General features: G+C 40.7%; 1 long non-coding RNA gene across 4 annotated transcripts in view; it reads left to right on the forward strand.

Annotated features, from left to right (window-relative positions):
- LOC142661118 (uncharacterized) overlaps positions 1-26,748 on the forward strand; it is a 246,350-nt gene that overhangs the window by 46,305 nt on the left and 173,297 nt on the right. For all 4 annotated transcript variants that reach the window (XR_012850637.1, XR_012850635.1, XR_012850634.1 and 1 more), the window contains one exon: positions 9,314-9,419. This is a non-coding gene — a long non-coding RNA (uncharacterized LOC142661118). The remainder of the gene's footprint in view (positions 1-9,313; positions 9,420-26,748) is intronic.

Consider the following 26,748-nt stretch of genomic DNA (forward strand, 5'->3'; position numbering starts at 1 on the left):
ATAACGGGGTCTGGTTGCAATCTCTGAATACCTTTCTATTATATCACTGTTTTGTTCCAGCAGCTAGGGGAAGCAATATGGTTAATACATAAATATATCAGCCTAGTATTTAAAGTAGAGCCATATAATTCTGGTTTTTTTTCAACCTCCGAAGCGATGTAACCAACAGTTCAATGGTACAAAAACCAATATGGCTCACAAACGGCCTGGATTGGACATATCGGAAGTAAATTAACCTTCAACTATACAACTTCCAGGTTGCTCTATTATTGGACTCCCCTCCTCTTCAAACACATCACCTGTAAGTGATCAGATTCTGCTCCAAGATCCTATGCTCTGAATCGCTCATCGCATAGTCTCGGCCTGGGAAAAAATATTTTGCATGAATAAACAATACCATTAAACCCAGAGAGCCTCTTTTCAACACAACTTAAATTTACGAGCAATATTGAGTGGTCTGGATCATTTATTTCTAAAAGAGAGCATTAAAAATATTTGCTCTTATACCCATGATATGAAGGAGGCCGCCATAATTCTAGACAGATCAGCCTGTGTGCTGGCAGCGTTTGTTAGAACAAGCATACTAACTATCACCAATAAAACAATGTATATCGCGGGAAAAACATAAATCGATGAATATTAAGATCTATGTGTATACATTGAATATTGCCACTATAATATAAGTACACAGGGAATATATTTCAAAATCTCTCAAACTTTGTTGACCTTTCTTATAAAATACGGGGCTCAGGATAAAAGAAAAATTTGCATAGATTTTAGTAATATATCGTGAATATGTACGTAGGGCTGGGCGGATTTTATATCTTATGATGCAGTGTGATCAGGAAGACGTTAAATTATGTCTACCATACAGAAACCAGGATCTCTACACTTTTTATGGCAAGTTCTATCGGGGAAATGACTCCTGCTTTTAAAACGCACATGCATTAAAACTCTGATTCATGCCATGACATGTGGCATATCCGAATGGATGTATAATGGATCTCCCAGGAATAAAAACAACACCACAGAATCATCACCTTGGGATGTTCATTGAGTGAATATTTTACAGACATACTTCTTTTATATTTATATAATAATTTAGCATCATGACAGCTTTTTTTGGCAGCGCTAGCAGTTTCTCATTTTTATAATGGCGTTATATTTGTGAGCCTAATAAGTGTATACAGGCTAAACAACAAGGGGAGGGGTAGGGGGAACAACAACGTATTTTTCATAATTCCTCTGGGTGTTGGCGAGGAGAAAGCGTATCGGCGTTCGCAACAATTCTAATAAAAGGTCAAGAAAAACACTGCAAGTAGGACTAGTAACACAATTCCACCCCCAGTTTTATATAAATGAAATAATGCAATTTATGGTGAAGCAGACGAGAGAGCCCTTTATTTTGTTTTTGTTCCATAGAACACTGTCCGCGCTACATGTATGTGCAACCTTGTATAATGGAAGTAAAAGACCCCTCTTATTTTATGAGGTGCTAAATAATTGCTATTTTACACACAAATGTAAACGTTTAAGGAGGAAAATGATTCTATCCCCTTTTCATATGACATTACATTGGACTATATTGTGGAGCTACTACTGTTACCTCCCTATATCATTCTATTTAGCCCCAACATTTCACTGGGCCTTGTCAATAATTATAATTAATATATTGATTTGGGTAGAGCAGACACATGGAATAGGTGCAAGGATGTGTCAAGTGAGCCTGAACTGCTGTAAAATGTTTATAGAAACCAAAACATATAGGGCAGATTTTTTTAAAAAATTTTTTATTGCTCAAATTGCTTGGAATGTAAAAAAAAAAAAATTATTATTACATTTACCCCACAGTGACTCCAGTTTACTATACTGAGAACATCATTACTTACTGCACCGAATCTAATAAATTTTATGTTTTCATTATTCTATAATCAGCTAAATGATCTCTATGTCCATGGTACCGAATATACCACCCTTTCCGACAAATAATCTACAGTGCATGTAGGCATAGACTAGTCCAATAACTCAGTGGTTACACGGGTGACGCGGTCATAGCGTACTTTGTCTCCATGAATGGGATGACATTAAAGAGGACCTGAAGAAAGGAAGATGATCACAGTACCGGAGAGAATATTTGATCTTCTATAATGGGTGTAATTGAAACCACAATTTTCAAGGAACAAGGCAACACATCCAAAAATAGGAATTGTATTTACCCACAAATGCGACATTTCAGTCCAGCAGGACCTTTCTCGAGCATGTTTACCTTCTTCCTTGAAAATTATTAAAGAGGACCTGTCACTAGGTCATATAAGTTGAACTGGTTTACTGACCTGAATAGTGCTGTCTTTCTGATTCCAACGCTGATTTTCTTTTTTCCTAGACCCCCCCCCCCCCATTCCAGAGATATGGCCCACTGTTGTGTTGGCTCCTTATATGCTAAGTTTCTGTAGTTAGCCTATGGGGTGGAACTAGCTTCCCTGCCTCTGATGCTGACCAATCAGCGCAAGGCAGCTTGAGGGTAGTTCACGCCCTGTTGGCTAACTACAGCAAATTAGAATTAGGAAGCCAACATATGGTCCATATGTCTGGTACGGAGGGGCCAGGAACAAAAGAAAAACAGCTCCAGGAATCAGGGAGACGCTATTCAGGTCAGTTAAACAGTTCAACTTATATGACCTAGTGACAGGTTCTCTTTAAAACATGGTCAATATCAATTCTTCCAGTCTGAAGTACAGAAAAGCTGTGGAGGCTACCTAATGCATACTGTAAAATGTGTCATTCAATATTATCCTGTACATGTTCAGGGCAACAGAGGCAAAAATGTGAAGCTCTGCTAGGCAGGCCGGGCACCCGCTTATCTTGTAGCAATATACAGTAAACGTCTAAAAAAAAATATACAACATAAGGTCCTTGTAGACTACCCAATATCGGCCGCGAAAATGAGCGCCGATCAATGTGCTGGATCGGTGCTCGTTTGCTCCAGTCACAAGAAGCATTGATCGGAAATGTATGGGGATTAACTATCATAACTACGATTGTTTGTCCCCATGTATATCCATCATGCCGGCAGCACATCTCCTTGTTTACAGATTAAAAGATTATTGACCGCATAAAATGTCCGATCCCCCGATGGTCCGTTTGCTCGTTCATCGGCTGATTGTCCGATGGCGCTCGTGTATATATATCCTGTAGACATGAGAACGGTCACTTAATCCTGTTGAAATTGGCAGCATCTATATGCAGCTACCATCTAATGCCAATGGCTAATAAAGGTTAGGGACATTGGTTATCTTCCCTCATCGATTTCTGCACCCAAAATATTAACTGGTCCATACTTTGTACTAGGGGGTTACTGGGTATATTGACTTGCTAAACCTCTGTAGTTGGGGGTTCGTGCGTGTGTGTGTGTGTAATTGACATCCAATACCATGATAGTCTTTCTTAGAAACTATTTTTACTTCATGTGACAAGGAAACAAATTCTGTTTGCATCTACCAGTGTTTAATTCAACAATCAATATGCCCGTCAAATGTCGGTAGACGACAGAGCTGACTCCCCAGTGTCTTTTTCTAATATCCCTGATGGAGGCTTAGCCCTTACTAACTCTACTAACACTTCACCTTGTGCTAAATAATGCAGCCAGCTTGATTGATTGCCTGGCCTGATACAATATCTACATGTTTAAACAAACCATAACAGATGATACCCTTTAACTTCCTAAATTGATCAGTTTCTCCTAACCCAACTGAATTATAAGCTAGAAAACTTTGAGAAATTGCATTCTGCTATTTGTCATGGCAGATATTTTAAGTCAATAAATACATTATTAATAAATGGAAAACTCCAAAGAATTAGCTGTAAGTTAATTTCCAGAGGAAACAGATTCCATCTCATTGTATTTAACTAGCGTTGTCAAACGTTACTCAGTCATCTTCTCATTGTGTCTCCTGAAATCGCAGGCTTTACTTGATAAATAACTAGAATGAATTTGTGTCATTTGTCAGTGCCTCGGTAATAAGCATCATTGGCTCATTGCTGCTTCTTATTGAAAGGCTTCCTGTGTATGATAAAATATGATTTATTTTATAGCTTACTTGAAAATGAAATGATCCAGTTTAACCATTATGTTGGATGTGTAAACCATGTGCATGACAGGAAGCTGGGCAATATAGAGAGAATCAGGACATAATAACCTGATATTAATGTACAGAACATGGATGAATGTAACATAAGCCAGAAGATGAAATAAAACCGTATAAAGAGGAAGAAGATACTTGAGAAAAAACTCTGCAGTTTAAAGTTGCAGGAAATTTATAAACCCACAAGTGGGACACTGGATATCCCCACATTGAAATCATTTCACACTTTATATAATCTTTCGGAAGTATCTGCTTTGTGTCCGTGTAAATGACATTCCGATCTTTTGATCTTCTTAGACTCCATAGTCTACAAATATTCTACCCGTTCTATAAGCTTACAAGTCTCAGTGGCGGATGTACCTTGAGAGAAATGACTTGCTAGGGAGACATGATGGAGGTGCTCTATAACTGGTACCTCTGAACCTTAGCCCTAAATTGCCTTTTTCTTCAATCAGATCTCCTTTTAAATGGGTCCATGTATAACCAGTATGATTCCACGATCTCCAAACGTGCGTCCATCAGTTAATTTACACTATTGCACCAATAAATGGTGCCGCCATCTTGACCTCTAATGCTGTTTTCCTTTACAGAAATCGACGCAAATGTTCTTACTTGAAAATATTTACTAGTTTAACAGGCGCCTAAAGTGCAATTCTCCCTCAGTGCTGAAGTTATCCAAAAGTGATAAAAAGTGCTGTGATGGACCAACCGGTGCTGCAATGAAATCTTCACTTTGAACTGCTTTATTACACAATGCAATTTATATATCAAGCTAGCCAGTAATTGTATGCAAGGAATAAACCGTTTGATATTGGTTTGCAGTCTCTACTGAATATTTGGTAGAATAAGATTATGGAAAGGCGATTTCGAAAAATTGGCATGATTGACAAATATGATCTGACCGAACCAAAATTACTCATACAATTATAGCCAGTCACTGTGTATGCATTGTGAATTACAGAACTAAAAACCTACACATTAGGTGAGAAATGTAGACATAAACTGCTGGTCCATCCAAAATACATAATAAATGCACGACTTTCTATGCACAAGCGAATACATCCAGCTGGTATAATCCTTAAAGCCAAGATGGACTTCTGATTACCTTCCACCCTGGTCACACCTTCATTGCCCTGGTCTACCCACACTCCTCTATGGGAACGCTTCTCTTATTTTTGCATTCCGCCGCCCTTTTTGGTGGATTAGGGTGTTTGGGAGATTCTTTATGCATGTGTAGGTGAAAAATGGAGTTAACAAGACCTCACTGACCAATAGGTCACTGGATTAAAATGTACTAAATAGGTGTGACATTTCTTTCTTATAATGTAAGCACCATTTAGTGACGTTTAACATGTTTTAAAGGGGTTTTCTGATTTTCTGTAAATAAAGCTTATTAAACGTACAGTATTTAATCATAAAGTGAAATGTTATGCAATTAATGTATTTTGTATGTAACTTTTGTGTATCTGTTTTTCCAGAATCCTGTTTGATGTCCGTAAATAAAAACATTTGCTGAAAACCTGCTCTTATCCTGTCCTGCTCACACAGCTGGGGGTTTTATTATAATGTATCCAGTCTAGGCAATAGTCTGTTAGCGTAACACAACTGAAAACCCTTTTCTGTCCTAGTCCTGCTCTTACAGCTTCAGTTTATTAGTGTAGGTGTAATGGCCGTGGTCGTGGACCGTCAGCATTACTTACCCGCCAACGGCCGTGACCGCAGGCCTGTGAGCTCTTGCCAGCGTCTCCCTCCTCTGAAACACCGGCACACGAGACTGTCCTCGGCTGCTGCTGTGCATAGGGTGCACCAGAATTTATTTCCCTATCCAACTATCCTATCCCTACTCACTCCCTGTATAAAAAGGACCCTGCCCTCTTTCTCCTTGCCCGAACGTTGTTGTGTCTGCCCATTTTAGTATTTGCAAATAGTCCCTTAGTTGTATCCTGTATCCAGATTTCCCATATCCAATAGTTTGTGTTTGTTCCAGTGCGTAATTTAGTGTTGGAGTCGTGTCATCTGTGCCATGTGTCATCTGTGCCATGTGTCATCTGTGCCATGTGCTTGCTACGCATAGTGTTTGCCAAATCATCTATCGAGGTACTCCTGTCCTAAAGACTGTTATTGACTATTGTTTGGCCTGCTGCTACTCCGCTAAGGCAGAGCGACCTAGTGGGTCCACATACCCCATTAGCGTGACAGTAGGTAAGAGCAGTCAGCATGGGGTGAGATGTGTGCTTCTGCTGTGTTTAGCTTACAGAAAGATGCTTAGTCTGGATGTAATTGTAACTTATTTCAGCTGTGTGAGCAGGACATTTAGCTTCTAAGTAATCAATGAATGTTTCCATTCACTGACTGCAATCAAAGCTCTGGAAATGGTGACTAATCGAAACACAAAATCTATTTAAAAGTTAGAGAACTTTTCGCTTTTTACATACTTTTTTAAATGGAACTCTTGTGAAACCTTTCCTCTTAATATCTGTTCTCCAACTTTTATTTGTTACTCTCTTATTTGGTATTTGTCAACGGGGCTAGACACATTTTGCTACATTCATTTATTTTTACCTTTTCTATTTTAGCACAACATTAAATAAAATCTTAATTAGCTCGTAGTCCCAAATCATCCTTCATGTTAATGATCTGGATATATAAATGAGACAAGAAAATATTTTACAGACAATAAACTGACTATAGACAAGGTCATTATTATCTGACGGGTAAAAACAGAATACAAAGGAATGATGCTACTGAAATGATGTGATAAACTTTGCTCTGTTACTACTGACCATCTCGGCTGTAGTTTAAAAATTAATGTACTCCTCAGACTTGACTGTTTACTGTTGTTTTATTAAAAGCATTAGAAAGTCAAGCTGTCCTCTAACAGCGAGCTGTCACCAAGCGGAGGATGAGTAGCATCAATTCTGTCAGTCCCCTCAAGTTAGGGCGCAGCAAAGCAACTATTTAAAATGAATAAATGCCAAAACCTTTGTAGTAGTGGTATAAATATTTATATAAACGGGGGGGGGGGGGGGGGGGGGTCATATAGACACAAGAAAAAATTCTAACCGGGAAGCAGATTTAAGTGTTGGACTTCTGGGACAGATTTCTCAATCCTTTAGGATCTGTTCATCTGGAGTTTTTTGCAGGCAGATTCCTTTAGAAATTTTGAGGCAGATTTTGCCCTGCCTGCACTTTCTTTGCCGTGTTTTTCGTGGCGTTTTTCGGCCCGGGCCATTGAGCGCCGTAGCAAAAAACGCTTTCTCTGCCTCCCATTGATTTCAATGGGAGGTCCAAGATGGAACCGTGGAAAAAGAGAGCATGTCGCTTTTGTTTTCCCGCGAGCGTTTTTTCAGCTCGCAGGACCATTCGCCTCCGCCTCCCATTGAAATCAATAGGAGGCGGTTTCCAACGCTGTTTCATTAACAGCGCAAAAAACTTTGTGTGAACTAGCCCTTAGAGACTCCTTGGGATTTAGTAGATACAGCACAAATAAAGCAAGTGTAAGGGCCAAAGCGCACCGCTATATTAAGTGTCCATAATATTGCACCCCTAGACTGCTATAGGCCCATACTGGTGTGTCTCCAATTTTATATGGAGTCACACCAAGTTTTTTTTCTTATTGATTCATGCTGTATCCTCGTGAATATTGTGGAATGTTTTAACACATGCTGTGTTTTATAGGGGTATTCTCACAGAATCACCATATGGTGGCACGCAAAGTGCCTACGGGTACGTTAAAATAGGCCAGTGCGGACTTCATGTGCAGTTGAATATGGACCATGCATCCATATTTGCTGTGTGCATGGACGTTGAAGGGTTGGCCAGTTTAGAAAACCCATTTTCATATACACTTTTAGAGAATTCTTAGAGGGGGATCCCCTATTTCGGATCCTAATCTCTTGACCATAGTGGAGAACGGTTAAATAGAGCGTCTCTCTCTCTCCCTGGAGGACATGTCCTGTCCTGCATTACGCAGACAACACATTGATATAAAAGGACACTGTGTAATGCTTCATTTGCTCTGGGGTGGCGCTGCAGGGAAATTGAACACTTTCTGCCAACTGTTTCCCAACAGATTGCATATGATCGCTGGGGGAGACACTTTATTATCTGCTTATTGTCAAGAAACCCTCCTAAAAAATAGGTATTGTCCAAAGTGGAAAACTGCTTTTTAATGCTCAAATTAATCTTGGGTGGGACGAAGCAGTTTATTTAAATGTACGTAGCTTGTCCATATGGATGCTCTATGGATTGGAAACATATATGCATTCAAGCATATCCCACACATCTCGTTCATGAATTCTTGCAACCAAGGACTGGATCTTAATAGTCTATATTACACAGTGTCAGTTCTACATTTAATTCTTTAAACTGGTCAATCCTCCTGTTAAGTACAAAATTAGGTATTATGATAACAATAATTTGTCATTGGGAATATGTAGATGATTCTGTCAGCACACTGGGTACATTTTGATATCCGGCAAGCTGCACATATCTATAGCTTCCACTTGTATATTTTTTCTGTCAGATCCTTGATTAGCTATTCCCCAATGACTGCCATTACTTAGTAATATTCATTTTCTATTTACTGCAGTGCAGCTGTACTTGTGTCTTTACATGACTCAATCCTGCCACTGTTTGCTACAGCAGATTCATCCGACTGATACTACAATTCAGGTCCCCCGTCGTGATGTCATTCCACCCGAGCTAGATGGGAGACTTTTGGTGCTCTCTTGTATTTGAGTGATCGAATCCTGTAACACACCAGTCATTTAGGCTTTATCTGATTTGTCATTCCTGCATTCTTATTGGATGCAATGACAAGTAGCTTTAAGTCCTCTGTCACAATTACAAGCTATTAAATTGAGCCAGGATTACTCCCCTTCCATACAAATCCCGATGAACAAGTTTCCTAATCATCTACAAGACTCGCTAGCCCACAGGCTACAGTTTGTAGAAGAATGTTGACTTTTATCTGAGAGACTGCAATAAAATCTATCCGACTGTGATGTTAAAAATTCATAAGTCTGTCTCAAATCTGTGACACCCAAAGGAAATCAGTTATGGTTGATGGCCCCGTTTGTGTATATTGGAGACTTATCCATGTAATACTCACTGTGACATTTTTAACACTGGATTAATAATTAAAGGAATATTTTTCTCTTTTCTCCTAGTTGACAAGCATGATATGCTTCAACAAGACCTGAAAATAAGGATTTTCCGATTTGACATAAAAATAAGCCCCTGCAACAACAATGGACTTCAACTTCATGAACTCAGGTATAAAAGTGGGTTCGGTTTTTGGGGCTCCCCTCATCGGGCATATGTAGCAGCTGTAACACAAAGTCATAACTAAAGGGTTCTTTTAGACTGGAACATTTCTGCTGCTAAAAGAGCATCAATCGACGATCTAGCACGTCGCTCGGCACTTCGCTCTATTTACATGAAGCAATCAATGTACTGGTATTGTATGATATCGTTCGTCCCTATATTGTTTGGATCATTGTTGGCAGCGCATCCCCTGATTACACAGGGAAATATGCTGCCAACAATGATTCATTTTATTGGCGCATAAAAGATGCGATTTGCTGACAAACGTGTTTTCTCATTTATCGTCTGATTGCTGGGCCCCTTTTACACAAGCCGATCAGTTCCCCCCCCCCCCCCCCCCCGATTATCAGCCCGTGTAAAAGGGCGTTCATCCCGATAAAGGTAAACAAACTTTTCTTTAGACCGAGATATTAGTGGGAGAGTATCAATTCTGCATGGGAATGAGTTGTAACTTTCTGTAATTCAAGTACTGCAAATCCAGTAGTGTGCTCTGTGGCTGTGTAGACAAGGGGGCGGATGTATTTTTTTTTTCTCCGTCTTAAAAGGTTGACTAATAAAGATGCATACAAGACTTTCTGAGTGTTCATAGACCAATGTTTTGACGAAGGATCTTTTTCTATACAGTGCCCAAAAATCAAGTCATACTCTGTCCATATGACAGCACTATACCTCACCAACTTTAATACTACCATGCACCTAAACCTTTAAATTTCTATGTGTCCACCTCATACAATACAGCACTTCACTATCTTTGAAAGACCTAAAGCACTGTTCATCCTAAATCTAAACTACATGACTGCTGGAACTAATGGGATACTTGCAGAGCAGCAGTAGTGAAGGAGCGCGTTACTCTAAATATCACTGCAGATTTATATGAAACTGTGGAAAGTGCTATATAGTGCTGGGCAATATGGCCTAAAACGAAAATCTCAAATTAAAAAAAAAAAAAATCCTAAAAGAAACGAAAAAAGTTCAGTGGGCTGGTGCCGGGAGAAGAAGTCGGCTAAATTTGATGCAGGCTATCTCTTCCCACCACCTAGCTATGATTAACTATAGTGGAGAAACTGCTATCATAGCTGGTCACGGACGAAATATATCGGACCCCTGCTCCCGGAACCAGGTCACTGAACTGTGTATACGCATGGGGCATCAAAGTCCTTTTAGGAATTGCTGTGCATGCTGCATTTATGTCAAAGCTTGGGGTTAAATAAAGTAATATATACCTGATTCAGCTATGTATATATGTTGTGGTATATACATGGATACACATGTATATGGTGTGACATGCCTGGTGTACTGTGTATATATGGTATATTTCTACTATGTATATATAGTGTGGTGTACATACATAGTGTGTCATGCTTGGAGTATATGTACTAAGGGTATGCATTGTGCATTGCTAGTATACTATGTATATATAGTGTGGTGTATATATGATTTATGTATGCTTCAATCTTCCGTCCCCTGGTTCTGAGCAGCCAGAGAATAGTGGGACCTGAGGTAAAGTACACATATAATGGCCACGCAACTTTTTTTATGTGAAATTGGAGCCCTACTTTGAAGTTTCCTGCTGGCCGTGTAATATGACCGATATAAGAGGGGTTTAGAAGTGAGAAGAATAGGAGGACCCCTGTGGATAAGTCCGCCTCATAGAGAAGAGCTGGGCACTAGGTGGCGGTATCTATATAGATTTACCAGATGCCAGTTGGGTCCAGTGGGCACACATGTTCAGGGGGCACCTTGCTCTTGTTTCTGCAGCAGAGCTTCAGTAATTGTCAGCACTGTAGGATGATCTGTGTATATCCGAGTGGCAGTGATGAGCTCAGTATTTCCCCTCTCGTTTGTCTTGGGCGCAGGGTAGTGCAGAGGGCTTTATTTCAGCCCGGAGTGCATGAAGGACACGCGCTGCTACCGGAGAATTACACAAAGTTCATTGATAATGATGCAGTAAAATTACGTGGAAATTTTGCAGCATATTTATTGCCTGATATTTCAGCCCCTTCTCTGTTGTAACCGGGAATGCCTTTTTTTACATATTTTGATGTATGGTATACGTCCGCCATTGGCTCCCATTGTAAAAAAAATCTTATCTCCATCCTGCAATAGCAATACAAGTGCACAATCAACCACTGGATTTCTTCTAGTTCACAGTACAGGCAGATGGGGCTTAAATATTTCACATTTTTGGAGGTAAACTTTTAGGCAAGAGCTACACAGCAACTGTTGCGCAACATTATGGTTGCAGCACTAAAGCTTCCATAAAGAAGCATTAAGTCCTACATTTTGTGCAAATTTTGATTGCAACTGACTGCAACTTTATCTATGGAGAAAAATAGTCAAAAAAATCTGTGCAACCAAGCTGCATGCATATTTTGCGAAAAGCACATGTGCGGCTAAGAATCGCTGAACCAAAGTTGTGTAGCCTTAGCCGGAATTTTTTCAAAATCTTATGTCTTGCAGGAGTGAGTGTCTGAGAAGGGCTTGACAGAAGGGTGGAAGTCCCATGGGTACTCGTCTCTTTTGCCCTCCGTATAATCACCCCCTGCCTGTGTGTCTCCCTTCTGTAAAGCAGACCTATTCCATTTTACTTTATAATAAGGATTTTTAGCTTTATAACCCTCTAGAAAAACATAGTAATGTTGCCTGTAATCCTATGCAGACAAATAAAACATAATGCAGGGCAGAAAACATAAAGTAATATACTGCTTCTGTGGTTTGGATATTCACAGAGGGGAGCTCATTCCCTAGTCACTTTGGCATAGAAAAGCCATAAATGTATCAGTTTATCCACAAGTCGATAATATATTAATAGTTTTATTTTCTGTAAAATGTTACACGTTTCCTTCTCCGTTCCTAATACTGAATGTATTTAATAGAAAGTACAGCATTATGACATTTGGGAGTTACAGCGATCCATTACTCTAATTTATGGCCCTACACATATCGCATTCAGTCTTAGCAGCTTAATGTTTTAATTAATTTCTGTTATTTACTTCAATTTCCAGCTATATATTAGTTCAGTGTTCCCTTTATGCTTTTTTTTTTTTTTTAAACATATTTTTATTGAATTTTTTCACCACACAAAAAAAACACAAATCATACAGTAATGCATTGCCATAATAATAAACATTACAGAAAATGTATAAATGAACATGTGATAGTGAATGCTTCCCAGCAAACTAGGTTTGATCTTGGAAGTTATTCCCCATGGGCTATCAGCCCTCCTTCATCTCCTCTATCTCCTCTATCCTTCCCTTCCTTTAACCCCACCTGTCGGGTATTCCTGTAAACATTGTTACATAACTTTGCATATCTGCCTAACTTACATAACTAAACAATACACAGAACAAATAAGAAATTGGAGCATACATAACAATTGGAGCTTCGTGAAGCAGTTCACCAACTCAGGCAGCTAGTCCGCAAGAATAAAGAAATCCCAGTGGATATATATGCTTTACTCCCGTGATATTTTCAGTGCCCCTAAAGTGCCCTTAAGATCTTCAATCAAGTACCATGACGTTCCCGTAAACGGATCTATGATGTCCCTTCGTTCTTCACTGGTGAAATATTTTGTGAGGAAAAGCTTCCATTTCTCAAAGAATTTTTTGCTCTGCGTGTCTTTATTCTGTAATATACCAATGCGGTCTAGATAAAACAGTTTCCTCAACCCCTGGACCACCATGTTCTGAGTCGGTACTTCAGCTACCAGCCAGTTTTGGAGTATGCACCTCTTTGCCACTATCAGTGTGGCATGGGCCATGGGAGCTAAATGTGTCGTTTCTGTCTCTTCTAATTCTCCATCATGTTGTATATGGAATAAGACCTCCATTGGCCCTAAATTCCCATGGAACCTGCCCACCTGCTGCAATAAGGATGTTATCTCCCCCCAGAATGGCTGAATATGTGCACACGCCCAAAGGCCATGATACATGTCTGTCTTTGAGATATTACATCTAGGGCATGACGTTTTCCTATCTGGTTGTGAGGCGGAGGGGGCCAGGGTAAATGCATATATTGCTTGGTGGATGATCTTCAGATGAGTTTCCCTCCAGTTTTCGTTGTGCACGTGTGCCCTGAAATCCACCAGCCCTTTTTCAATATGCTTTTCAATGCCTGGTAAATTAAACAGTTTTTCCCATCTCCCAAAGGCCTGCCCCGGGGACATCTTCACTAGTGTTGGTCTGAGTGTACTATATAATTGGGAAATGGAGTGTCTGTGATTGTCCGTGAACCATGAATCAAACAGGTTGGGGGGGACCTCATCCGCTACATCCGCTAGTTTAGTTTTACAGTGATTAACTATTTGTAAGTACTGTAAGTGCTGATGCCGAACAAAAACATATTTATTCTGGAGCTCCTGCAAGGTTAACCACCTCTTATCCTGCGCGTGGAACATATCCCCCAGAGTCGCTACCCCTTTCTCCCTCCATTCTGACATTAGCTTGTTAGATCTTCCTGCTGCAAACTCTGGGTGCTGCCATAAGGGCATATGTTTTGAAATGCGATAAGAGAGGTTATAGTGTTTGCGCAATACCTTCCAGGCAATGATGGTATCTCGTAACAGAGATGATTTCTTGACGATCTTTGGGAGACAAGTGAACGTTGTGTGTACCAGAGCCATGAGATCCCAAGGTTTTGCTAGCTGTCTCTCCAGTCTAGTATTGGAGTGGAACTCTGTGTTGTGTTTCCAATCTAGCAGATGTCTACTCAAGCAGGCCAGGTTATAACCCCGAATGTTAGGGAAATTGACCCCTCCTTCCGCCTTCCTCATCATGAGTTTCGTGAGCGCTATTCTTGGTTTCTTCCCCCCATATGAATTTGGTAAATGATGAGTTGAGTGTATTGATATCTGAGTGCTTGACCAGAAGTGGGATAGTCTGGAGCGGGTAGAGTAATTTCGCAAATCCTGACATTTTGACCAAACAGCTCCTTCCCATCAGTGATAGAGGTAGACTGTGCCATCTCAGAAGATCTGCTTGGATATCTTGTATAAGGGGGGGATAATTTAGATCATACAGCGAGTTGGGTGCCCGACCCACTTTAATACCCAGATAAGTAATGTTTGACTTAGCCATCTCAACATCCAGGGAGGCTAGGGACCGCCTATATGTTGGGTCCTGCGTTCCCAAATCTAATAACTGGCATTTTAACGTGTTAACTTTGTACCCTGAGTAGCTCCCAAAGTCGTTCAATGCCTGGAAGATACGCGGAACATCTTTAAGGGGGTCTGCGAGAAATAACAAGATGTCATCTGCGAACAACGTTTCCTTGACCTCCATCTCCCCCACCCTTATGCCCGTATATAAATTGGATGACGCCAGATAACGTGCCAGCGGCTCCAAAGCCAGATTGAACAGCAGTGGCGATAGCGGGCACCCCTGTCTTGTACCTTTACATAGACGGAATGGTTTAGACAGAAAGCCTGGTGTGGAGATTCTAGCCTTAGGGTCTTTGTATATGTGGTGTAATAATATCCTGAATGCCCCCGTTATTTCCATCTTGTCCAGGACAGCATCCAACCAATTCCAACGGACATTGTCAAAAGCTTTCTCCGCGTCAAGTAAAAGTAAAGCCGAATGTTCCCCCGGAAATGGGTTATGCTGTACTCTATCTAGCACTGCCAGAACCGTCCTGATGTTGGTGACCGCCGACCTACCTTTAATAAAACCTACTTGTTCTGGGGCTATGAGGAACGGCATTATATTCGCTAACCTATCAGCTATGATTTTGGAAAGGAGTTTAGCGTCCACGTTTATGAGCGATATGGGTCTGTATGATCCTGGTAGTAGGGGGTCCTTTCCAGGTTTAAGCAATAATTTCACATAAGATGTGTCTGCTGATGGTGGTAACCCCTCCTCTCCCAGAGCATTGTTAAACAAGGAGACCAAAGTCTCCGTAATCTGTTCCCGCATTACTTTAAAAAATTCGCCGGTCAGTCCATCTGGACCAGGCGCCTTACTATTTTTAAGGTTTCTTATTGCCTCATCCACCTCCCCCCTTGTGACCCTGGCATTTAGAAGTTGCAACTGTTCCGCGGAGATGACCGGTAAAGTGACCTTGTCTAACAGTGTGTCTGTCAGCGGAAGGGAAGATGTATCAGAGTACAGCTCCTCATAAAATTTAGCCAAGATGGAATTAATACTAGTTGGATCGCATGTTTCTCGCCCATTATGATCCATTAATTTCGCTATGTGCTGCACTGAGCGCTTTCCTCGAGCCATATTGGCCAAAAGTTTACCCGCCTTACTTCCGAACTTATGTAAAGTAGCTTCAAAGTCTCGAGTATATATTGTTTCTTTCTGAGCTGCCCACTCGTCAAAAGAGTGTTTTGCCTGAATCCAGGCCTGTCTGGCATCTAATGTAGGGTGTGCCAAATATGCTGTATAGGTTGCCCTCAGTGCAGCACTAGAAGCATTAAATTTTTGTGTTATTTCCCGTTTTTTGCTGGCAGTATACGCCATTATCCTTCCCCTCAGCACTGCCTTGGCCGTATCCCAGTACAGTGAGGGGTCATCTCTGTGTTCTGAATTCGTCGACGTGTATTCTAACCACCACCCTCTTAGCTGTCTCACAAAGGTGTCATCAGTTGCTAAATGAGCCGGGAATCTCCATATGAAGTCTGATCCTCTGGGATATATTTCCTGAAAATCTACTCGTACCGGGGCGTGATCTGAGATCACTAGGTCCCCTATCTCAGCGGCTCTCAGCCTCGGTTGTAGTGTTGGGGATATTAAGAGGTAGTCAATCCTGGACCAGGACTGTTGAGCGTGGGAGTAATGTGTAAATTCCCGGGCATCCGGGTTACCCCTTCTCCAGGGATCTATTAAGTGTATTCTTTCCATCAGAGGTCCCAACACTCGGTCCTGTTTTCTGGGAGCCCCTGTTGGAATGGATCCCGTGCTTTGTGAACTGTGTGTGCGTCTATCCTCCTTGTGATCAGAAACTGAATTAAAGTCACCTCCCACTATTTTGTGCTGGACATTATCTGACATAAGGGCCCTTTCCAAACCATTGAAAAACTCAATATTATCACTATTAGGTCCATACACATTATAAATGCTTAATACCCCACATGGTGTGCTTAGAGTAATATGGAGCAGTCGCCCTTCCTTATCTGCATCAGTATGAATTACCTCGTGTACCAGGTTTCTATTTATTAAAATAAGTACCCCCGCTTTACGGCCACAAGCTGAAGAGCCGTATACTTGGCCCACCCACAACTTTTTCATGCGGTGGAAGTCGCTCTCCTCCAAATGTGTCTCCTGAAGAAGAGCGATGTCCGTATGGAGTTTTTTTAAGTGACGGAGTACCATCATTCTCTTGTTAGGGGACCTAAGCCCCTTTACATTCCACGAGGTCAGCTGCATAAAGTGGGCGTTCCGAAAAGGTTCACAATTGACTGGTCATAAATATCTAATTCTAGGCAAGCGTGCTTTGCTGCCTTGGTAGCCGCCCGGCGGCGTCTGCTCCAGATTGCTCCCAACATTACAATAACAACATTTACATTCGGTGCCAGAAAATTGGCACAACCTTTAACAACAAAATGCCCATCCAGGAATGTCACCAGCATTTCCTGTGAGACAAACTTTAAATTGGCATACATAACTTCACTTTTTTCTGGTCTGTGACCCCTCCCCCCCTCCCCTTCCCGCCATCTTTTCGTGATATATTGGAACTTCACATTTTAATTTTTAAAGTATCAAAAAATAAGTTGGGCTTCCTATACAACACGGGTACAAGTGCTTATGCCTATTATAGCAGGAATTTTGTCGGCATAATATCCCACCAGAACCAATTGCCACATTAATATATAAGGCACAATCAAATGCGCTCATGGAGCCTCTATGCGATACTTATCAGTCCGGGATGGTTGCAAGCCGGTTTTCTGAGCGTTGTCGATGTGGCATCTTCGACGATTCTGCCCGTTGTTGCTTGGGTGAGGAAGTGGAATTGCGGGCGATATCTGACCATGTACAGTCCCTCGATGAAGAAACTGGTGTACGGGGACCTTCACCTCCTGTATCTTGACTCGCCGTCTCCTCTCCCGATTGTCTAGGGCCCCGAAGTCCAGGGATCTTGTCTACATATAATGCCGCCTCCTCAGGATTGTGGAATACCTTGGTGGCGCCATCCGTCTGCATGATCCTCAAAGTGGCCGGATACTGTAGCTGAAATTTAATTTTGCGTTTGTAGAGGGAGGTGCAAACCCCTCCAAATGCTCTCCGCCGCCTTGTGACTTCTGCCGAATAATCTGCAAACAGGATGACTTTTGCCCCCCTTATATGCAAAGGGGTATTGCGGTTCCTGAAAGTGCGCAAAAGTTCCTCTTTGTCATTGTAATCCAAGTACCGCATGATCACCTGGCGCGGTCTGCTTTGCGGCTCTCCTTTGGCGTTGGCGCTCGGACCAGGGGGGCCCACTCTGTGTGCCCTTTCCACTCTGCAAGATCTGGTCAGACCTAGCGCTTCTGGTAACTCCGTCTCGCAGATGCCCTGGAGGAGCTGCGGTCTAATATGCTCAGGCAGTCCCACTATCCTTAAATTGTTTCTTCTGGACCGATTCTCAAGATCTTCTAAGCGGTCTCTGAGTTTTGTGTTATCTCGCATTAGGTCTCTAATGCAGGTATGTGCCCCTGCTGATTCATCCTCCATGAGGCCAACCCGCTGCTCCAATTCATCTAGTCGATTGCCATGAGATGTCACCTCATTTTGGAGTTTTTGGAGCGTTGTTGTGACTGTGGCTATTAAGGATTCTCTGATGTCGGGGGCCAGTTGGGTAGCTACCTCAATTGCCAGCTTCCGATAATCAATCTGTGAGTCAGTCATTACCGACGGCGATAGCATTTCCCTCTGAATTTCTGGGCTCTGAGACCGGCTCTGTGAAAGTGGTGGCTGCAGCGGCGCCGCCATCTTGGATGGCCCCTCACCTCGTGTGCTGTGCTCGGCCGGACAGGAGATCTCTCTGCTGCCGCTCCGGAGGAGATATCTCTCCATAAACCTCCCGGTTCTTGTCCCCCACCTCTCCTCCTAATGCCTGGGTGTTTATATCCTGCGGGTGTGTGGCGTAGATGGGTTAGGGGATCAGGGCTTCAGGAGCTCATGCTGCTCCGTCCTCACATCCCAGCGCCGGAACCGGAAGTCCCCTTTATGCTTTTTAATGTAAACCTATGGTTTTTGAATATGAAAGGGGGAACTTCACCTAAATATGAAACAGACTAGGTGCTTAAAAATAAAATATGGATATTACCAGACATTTTGCTCACGCTCAAAATTGTCCCGTCCTGCAAAATTACCCCCAAGCCTACCAACGCCATTCCTTTCCTCTGCGCGCACTTTAGATATCTTGGTATTAGATATTTAGATGTTTTTTGGTGCCGGAACCCCATGCAGTACAGTGGTGCCGACTAAGGCCTCCCACACACCAGCGTGTTTGGTCCGTGATATACGATCCGTATGTCCGCTGCATTTCCCGGACCGAACACGCTGCAGGGAGCCGGGTCCCTAGCATCATAGTTATCTATGACGCTAGGAGTCCCTGCCTCGCTGCGGGACAACTGTCCCGTACTGTAATCCGGTTTTCAGTACGGGACCGTTGTCTTGCTGTGAGGCAGTGACACCTAGTGTCATAGATAACTATGATGCTAGGGACCCGGCTCCCTGCAGCGTGTTCGGTCCGGGAAATGCTGCCGACATACGGATCGTATATCACGGACCAAACACGCTCGTGTGTGAGGCTCCTAAGGCTTTATTTACTATGCGTTTGGGGCATCTGTTATATATATACGTCAAGGAAATACTCCTGATGTATACCTTGTGCATATGTCTCTCTTTTGATATATGTTGGGTTAATGGGGTCCTATAAAAAAAGTTTGGCCTATAGGTCGGGAGCGTTTGTGATACGTCAAACATTCACTGGAAATGCAGTGTGAATAGAGCCTAAAGTAGTAGACCCAGACACCAAATTGCAACGTTTTTGAGTAGATGCCTACTGTGTGCACAACGGAGGGTAGGTTGTTAGCTGATTTGGGGTCTTTACAAAGGAATTCATCACATAAGAGACTTCATTTGGCTTTGTCAAGGGGTCCTGGCACCAACACTCAACCAGGACTGATTTTTTTTCTATGCCAAATAATACAATGATGCTGCCATTTCAATATTTAAGTATAAAACAAATTCGAATTCTCCAAATAATAAAAATAACAATATTCTGATATTTTCCCACCTGATAACACCTACAAACCATTTAAGCAGCCTGTGGCCCCATGTCCGATAGGGCCCCTAATTCAGTTACCACCGTGGATTTCTAAGATGTCTGCATTCCTCATGGAGAAAACCTTTCAAAACCTGTGAAAAGAAACAAATAATTTGCTTTCCCTTTTGTCCATGATGACTCGAGAAACATCAATGCGGGTTCAACTCGGTTCAAATTCCATGGTTTTTAAAATCAATAAAACCTCCCCTGAGACTGTGAATTCTGACACGGTGGCCTGGAACTTTTTTAACAGGAGCTAACAGAATTCACCAGCATCGGCTAACACAATAATACGATGGAAACAGAGAGCACATTGTTTGGTTTCTGTCTGGAACATTAGGGATTATGGCAACCCTGAACTCTTTCCAGATACTGATTGCCTACACTGAGTGTCCCACCGAGTCCACGGAGGGTGCACTGTCTACAGCTACTTAGTATTTTCTGGCTGATTGTGCTCTCTCTATATACTATTTAGTGCATAGCTGCCACCATTTAGGATCTCACCGTCATGAAACTGCTGGGGAACCAGGATGGGTGAGGTTTCAATGACGCCATCGGCAATACCTCTGCACTAGAAAACAGGGCCAGTCTAGTTATCAGAAGACTCATCTAGCTGCAATTATTGGTGGCTAGGATTTTTATTTTGGGTCAGTATCTCCTCCAATGGGCCTCATAGGTATACTACAACCATCTAATAATCTGTGAAGCTTTTAAGAATTTTTGTTCAGTGGATATTCCTTTTGTTTCCTTACAAATTTGGGATTGTTATCTGGTTCCACCATTGGCCCTGAATTTGGAAGCAATACCAGGTCCCAAAGCCGAAATGGCGAGTATGATCGGAAAGCACTGTTCTCTGCATAAAACTGAAATAAGTGGATTCCTTTAAGGCCCCATGCACATGACCGTAGTTTTAATCCGTAATTACGCATCCGTAATTACAGATGAAATTCCGGACCCATTCATTTACATGGGCCGCAGACAACTTTTCCGTATATTTATGGATGTGTGTTCGTGCTAGAGAAATGATCAGAAAAATATAGAACATGTCCTATTCTTGTCCGCAATTGTGGCACGGACTCGGCTATAAAAGTCTATGGGCGCTAACGCAATTGCGAACATCTACGGATGTGTATCCATAGCCATCAGATTCGTGTTTGCGGACAGTAAAAACTTTTATGGTAGTGTGGATGAGGCCTTATTGGCTGCCGCTGGCTTTCAGTCAACACTATTTTTATCTAACGTTTGAATGTAAACCTGATAATAATATTTTCATGCTTTCTCTGACACGCGATGCCACACACCATTCTATAGCGCTGCTGTATTCTGGCACCGTAAAATGTGATATAAAACAGGGGTAACAGGTAATAGCACAAGTCCAATGACAATCACCAAGCTAAGCGTGCTAAGGCAGATACCACATGGAGGTTGCAAGATAAAATAGAAGAAAATTGGCCCATATGAGTTTACAATCTAAATTTTCTTCTTTTTTCTAAAGATTATTGCTTTAAAGGCTATGGAAACCTTAGAATTTTTATCTATTGTTTTATTAAATCAATGTGTTTTGTGATTCTAAGCACTTTTTTTAATTGCCTTTTTATTAAACTTTTTCCGATACACCTTCTATGTATTTATGTATAGAAAAAGCTGCGTCGTTCTCGCTCAGCCGAATCCATCAGTTCAGCTAAACTGACGGTTTGACTAAGAGCGGGTACACAGGATGCACCTCATATGAATCATATTTAAGTTGATGAACTTACTGAATCGGCTGAGGGTATGTTCACACGCTAGCTGTCATTTACGGCTGAAAAGACAGACTGTTTTCAGAAGAAAACAGCTGCGTTGTTTCAGCCGTAAATGCTCCTCCACGTAATATACGAGGCGTCTGTGACGCTCGTATATCTTGAGCTGCTCTTCATTGAGTTCAATGAAGAACAGCTCAAATTACGTTGCAAAGAAGTGCCCTGCATATAATGTATATAAGTGTCCTGCATATAATGTATATAAGTGCCCTGCATATAATGTATATAAGTGTCCTGCATATAATGTATATAAGTGTCCCGCATATAATGTATATAAGTGTCCTGCATATAATGTATAGAAGTGTCCCGCATATAATGTATATAAGTGTCCCGCATATAATGTATAGAAGTGTCCTGCATATAATGTATAGAAGTGTCCCGCATATAATGTATAGAAGTGTCCCGCATATAATGTATAGAAGTGTCCTGCATATAATGTATATAAGTGTCCTGCACTTTTTTGACGAGGCTGTATTTTTACGCGTCGTCGTTTGACAGCTGTCAAACGACGACGCGTAAATAACAGGTCGTCTGCACAGTACGTCGGCAAACCCATTCAAATGAATGGGCAGATGTTTGCCGACGTATTGTAGCCCTATTTTCAGGCGTAAAACGAGGCATAATACGCCTCGTTTACACCTGAAAATAGGTCGTGTGAACCCAGCCTAAGAGAGAACAATACAGCTTCTATGTATACAGGATACATAGAAGCTGTATCAGGAAAAGTTAAAAAAAAAAAGTTGTGATTTTAAAAAAACAAGACATTCAAAGGTACATAGCCTTTTATTCATTTACAGTGAAGGGATTTTTGAGTAAACCTCATCAGCCGGACTAATAGGGTAGCGGGTTCACACGAAAAAATGTCACCTGCGGATATAACTTTTAAATCTGCGGTAAAATGTGCATCCACCATTTGCATTGTAAGGAGTGGAGGCAAAATCCAGAAGAAATCCGCAACATATAGGGGATGCCGTGAATTTGAGCACGAATGAGTAACCCCATTCACTTGCATTGCATTTTACTTTGTTGTAGATTTTCGGTAAAGAATCTGCATTATTTTTGAACACGGCCTTCTGGAGAGACCAGCTGTAGTAGTAGCTGTCATTATACATGTGTATATGTATGTGTATATATATATATATATATATATGTATATGTGTGTGTGTGTGTGTGTGTGTGTGTGTGTGTGTGTGTGTGTGTGTGTGTGTGTATATATATATATATATATATATATATATATATATACCAGGCTTTTTTTTTTTTAAGTAAAAAATCGGCACAATCTTCAGGAACAAGGATGAAAAAAACATTGACGACTTTGAATGCGGATGTATGTTGCTGAAGCTTTTTTAAGTAGGATGAAATGAAAAACAAGAATGGTAAATACTTGACCAAATCCAGCCTACAACAAGTGACCAAGACTCATTTTGGACAAACTTTAAGAAGACTTAACACAGATGATTTCAAGAAAAAATAAGAAACGGAATGACCGGCATCAAGATTGATGGTTGCAATTAAAGAAATATTAGTGAGAAGCTTGAAGACCCGAACAGAAGACTGGACATTTCAGAGAAACACTATTAATATGCTCAAAAGTCCACATCAAATTGATGGTTATCTTACAATATTAAAGGTTTATTTAAACAATAACCTAATGCAACAATTATTACTTTGCCAGCATTGGAAAACACGAGTCTCTGGCAGCAGTGGACAGCGATGCAGTACCACTAGTGGCCTGTTGGTGGGAGTGTAGGTACATCCACCTGGTGTATATACCCAGAATGTGCAGTGTAGCTCTGCCTGACCTTTGTTGAGCTCAATAGCCCTTCATTTATCACTGATCACAAGAGTGGAATGAACATATTTACTTCTGTTTTACTTTCTACTTATAATATCTAGTGGCATGGGAGGAAAATGAAAACAATTGTTCATATAGGAAATTTATATGCTTCATCTGGTTTGTGATCTCCTCGGTTGTTGCTGTGCCACTTAGGGATTGATATTACATTTTACATCTGTAGGCTATAAGGAAGTCATTTTTTTCATTTCAAGCGAAGCACCTTCCACACGTCTCCAGTACATATATATATATTTTATAGTCGAGGTAGAGTCTGTTAAATATCTCTGATTCCCAGCTTTCCTCCTAGATGTAACAAAACTCCCGGTAACAACATTTAAAAATGTCACCACTGATTAAACTTAAGTTTAGTTTCATAAAACACAGATGTCATAAGTTAGATAATTGCAAAATGGGATCCTTAAAGCAACCTTAGCCTGTCTATGCTGGGGAAAGCTCCTTTTCTTTACATTTTAGTGGCATTGTTGTACTGATACAACGCAGAATAGGAATTGCAGGTAAGCCATAAAACCCTCTGAAATCTTATACTATCTCTTCCTGAGCCATAATGAGAAAGGAGGGACTCTGCAGTCCTGCAAATAAATCTTGTATTTCATTTAGACTTCAGGTTTTTTTTTTTTGGTGGGGGGGGGGGGGTGATAAAAAATAAATAATTATAACAATCCTTATATTGTTAGGATTTGATTTGAAATCAGTTTAAAACCAGATAGTGCATAAGGTACACTCCACTTGAAGATTCATAACTTCGGTATATTCTTTAATATTTTTGCCATTTTATATCAATAATAATGTTATTTCATTCTCTTCTGCATAAAAATATCACGGCAAGGGTTTTTTGGGGGGAAATATTTGGATCAATAATGCACTTTACTGTAAAATCAGCTCACAATGCCACAACACACAACCGGCTCCTAATATTCTTATTTAAATTCTGAACATCTGTAGCTGTGGTGGTATTATTATTATTATTATTATTATTATTTGTATTATTATTATTTGTATTATTATTATTATTATTATTTGTATTATTATTTGTATTATTATTTGTATTATTATTATTATTTTTATTATTATTTTTATTCATATTATTATTGTTGTTTTTTTCTAATTCATTTCTCCTATGATTCAGGTTCAGTGCTTTTTTTTTTGTACGCTGCCTGTTTTATCTGTGACTCTATGTCTATCTTATCGCCCTACGAACAAAGAAAATGAAATATATCACTAATTACATTTATATTTGCCTTCTAAATATTCCTTATTATTGCTTGAGACTAAACTTAACTTTTAAAATATTTATTGCAGCAATAATGAAGGGATGCTCATATTAAGCCGCATCCTCACAATTCGTACACCAAAATCTCCCTTCAGTTAATCATGACTTACAATATTTTCCCGGCAGTCTCACAATCAAATTATTTAAAATTACATTTCTTTATTGCATATTGCTAAAACCCAAGACATGCAAATATCAAGATTGTAAACAATTATTTATTGCAAATTATTATCTGATGTATAGGATTAACAGCTTGTAACTATTAAGATTAATCTGTGTGCTAAAACCTATTTATTATGCTTGCAAATATTTGTGTATAAAGCATATGCCTGCGCTTGGCAATTAATGGGGATATGTACAAGATTAACAATTTGTGTCATGTTTTGTTTTTAGATTTATCTACATTGTAAACTGTATTTATTGCTCTTATTAAAGAATTTCATGATGAACTTGGAGAAACTACCTATATATAGATATATATTTGTGTCTGCAAAAATATTAAATTATTAGCTGGATAAAATACAGCTCTAGCCCAAAGATCTCACTATTGTCTGCTGTAAATCTACTTTAAAATGATCACAGTTGAAAATTACAGGATCTTTAAATTCTGGCCTTTGCAGCACTAATAAGTTTGAATGACTTTTTAAAACCATTACCAGAGGCCGTCTGGATTCTGGAGTCTTTTGCTATTAAAAGGAGCCTAAAAACAGTTCACGTGTAAAATATTGCTAGCATTTATTTTTATAATGCAGAAAAAAAAAAGGATCAAAAATGTCTACGTAGTCTAAACGATGCCAATATAGCGGAGAGGGGTATTATCCCAAGTAATAATATATGATTAGTGACATTCTCTGAAAATCTAAAACAATTACATTATGGGTTCAATTGAAAAGAGCTCCTTTTATAGTGAAGATTTGGATGTGCAATAAGCTGCTCTTAAAACAACAATAAAAAACGTAAAAACAAACTCCGTCTATATATAATTAACACAAATTCGCTGTTATGGTACTTATGGAAATCCAGTTAGATCTTCCAAATTACATTTTGTCTGTGGCAAGACTGCACTGCCTGTGTTGTTTTTTTCTTTTTCCAGAGCTCTGATTGCTGGTTTAGTATTTTTGATTAAAATGAGTAGACATATTCTTCTGTAGACGTGTACACCTGATCTCTTATACTTAAAGAATATCCACGTATATGTGCAAAGTCCATTAATATAGGAAGAGCGGAGTAATTCCTACTAATTTAAAGAGGCACTTCACCTAAAGTGGGCAGCTTATAATAGTGCAGTAGTGTTACAAGAGGAACAGATGAGATCAGTCACACACATGGATGTAAAGTCTCTTATCACTGGAGATATGTGGTCTAAAGTAGGGATCATGGGGCAGGGAATTTTCTGGACTAATTGTCACTCATCCCATTAACAAAGATGGCGGTCAGCTTCTCCCCAGCCTGAAATGGTTAATAGATTTTATTTGCCAGTCCTACTGTCTGCCCCTCACTGGTCTGAAATGGCTGATAACAGGGATCAATAGATTGCATTTAAAGAGAACCTTTCACCTCCCCAAACATGTGCAGCATGTTATAGGAAAGGCTTCACAAACCCTGTCTGACGTAAAATTATTTTTGTAACTCCCTCCGTTATTTAGATATCGTGCCGTTATATTTGGCGCCCGATCTGTAAATAAGCCCCTGAACAGTCAATGGGGTGTTTCTAACTAACTAAAAGGCAAGGGGGCGTGATGTCTCCGCTCTGACACTGTCCAATCAGCTGCAGACAGTGTCAGGGCCGGCTAGCGCTGTGCTCCCTCCCGCGAAAACACACACAGTCTTGGTGGTTGTGCTGCAGATAGCGTTGGCGCGCAAATGCACGGCCGTTTGCGCACACATCGACGGATGTAAGTAGATCTCCTCCTCATCTCTGCTTCTTCTCCTCGTCTCTTCTCGTTCCGTGGTGGCGAGAGTGGTGACGTCTATGTGCGAGCGAACGGCCGTGCGCGCTTGCTATCTGCAGCATACAGTCTGTGTGTGTTCTCACGGGAGGGAGCACAGCGCTAGTCGCCTGGACACTGTCCGCAGCTGATTGGACAGTGTCAGAGT

The sequence above is a fragment of the Rhinoderma darwinii genome, chromosome 9 (assembly GCF_050947455.1).
Source record: "Rhinoderma darwinii isolate aRhiDar2 chromosome 9, aRhiDar2.hap1, whole genome shotgun sequence".
NCBI classification, from domain to species: domain Eukaryota; kingdom Metazoa; phylum Chordata; class Amphibia; order Anura; family Rhinodermatidae; genus Rhinoderma; species Rhinoderma darwinii.